Source organism: Micropterus dolomieu, linkage group LG16, assembly GCF_021292245.1.
Source record: "Micropterus dolomieu isolate WLL.071019.BEF.003 ecotype Adirondacks linkage group LG16, ASM2129224v1, whole genome shotgun sequence".
In the NCBI taxonomy this organism is placed as follows: domain Eukaryota; kingdom Metazoa; phylum Chordata; class Actinopteri; order Centrarchiformes; family Centrarchidae; genus Micropterus; species Micropterus dolomieu.
Window position 1 is genome coordinate 11,419,796 of NC_060165.1, and position 1,348 is coordinate 11,421,143.

Consider the following 1,348-nt stretch of genomic DNA (forward strand, 5'->3'; position numbering starts at 1 on the left):
GCACGCGCGCACATACACACGTGCGGTGAGAGAGAGAGAGAGAAAAGAGAGAGAGAGACCGAGACCGTGGAGAAAACCCTTTTTTTCCCTCGCGCTGGTCGATGTCCGCTCCCCTCTCTTAGCTTAAATATCTCGAACACACTGACTCGGTCGTTACCTTGTGGGACTCCTCTTGTCGCCCATGCCAGACAAGGGTTTATCTGGAGGTGCTGAGACGAGCAGAAGTCGTGTTATTTCCGATAATTTTAGCAAAGAAGCGATGCGCCCGTGCCGCTCGGCTTCCAGCTGTCGTGGAAACTCCGCTTGGGAAATGGTCACGTGACTCCCTTTGACCAATCAGAGGCTGGATTACTTCCCGAGGCTGACATTCCTCTTGATGCATCTATGCCGCCTTCATGTACCCGCTGTAAAATCGTACTTATGTGGACTAGGGGTGTTTGATATTATGTCAAACGTGACCCGTTAGCACCAGCACGCTGCAATTCAGCTAACTCATATACAGTGGTATGACAGGTTTTCACCATACTGCTTTCACTAATTTGCACGTCACTGACACATGCTTGATTCACTTCGCATACTGTGACGGCCCCGGGTTTGGGCTCTCTTTTGTTTGTATCTTGCTGCGTTTTGTCCCTTCAATCCAGGTAATTGGTGGGTAGAGTTGATACCTGCCTGAGCAGGTGGGGCTCAGGTGGCTGTAAAGGAGCCTGCTTAATGTTTTGACTCTCTCTTCTCCTGGCCTGTCTACTGTTCTGTTTGGTTCTTTGTGTTCTACACCCATACACTCTCACACATGCAGTGCATACATACTGATCTGACACCTACAATTGTATATTTTCCTTAATTTACTTATTAAAATATCTATTATTATTTTCAGACTGTGTGGTTTCCCACTTTTGTCACTTACTGTTGAGCCAGGTTGTGACAATACACATACAGAGCCGCTTGTGCACACAACTGTTCAAAGCAAGAAAAATTATTTGAAAAAATGAATGAAAATGAATAAAAAATAGAAAATATTAATACTGAAGTGCAGTTACATTACACATAATGATTACACATGCAACTGATACATAGTTTTACTGCTAGTGGTCGCACCTAATTAACATAATTCTTATAGCACGTGAATGCAACATAGCCAGCTATAGTAGTTAATGTTGCGTCTACAGCAATGTGTTAACACGGGTACCGCTCATATCAGCTCACTGTATTGGGAATCCTCATTTCCCTGTATCTTCGCGTTAGACTCGCAGGCTGCAGAAATACCGCAGTGGTTTAGATAACAGGCGCATCAAACATCGGGGAATCCCACGCTTTATTTGCGTGCTGACGCAAGCGAGCATCAAAA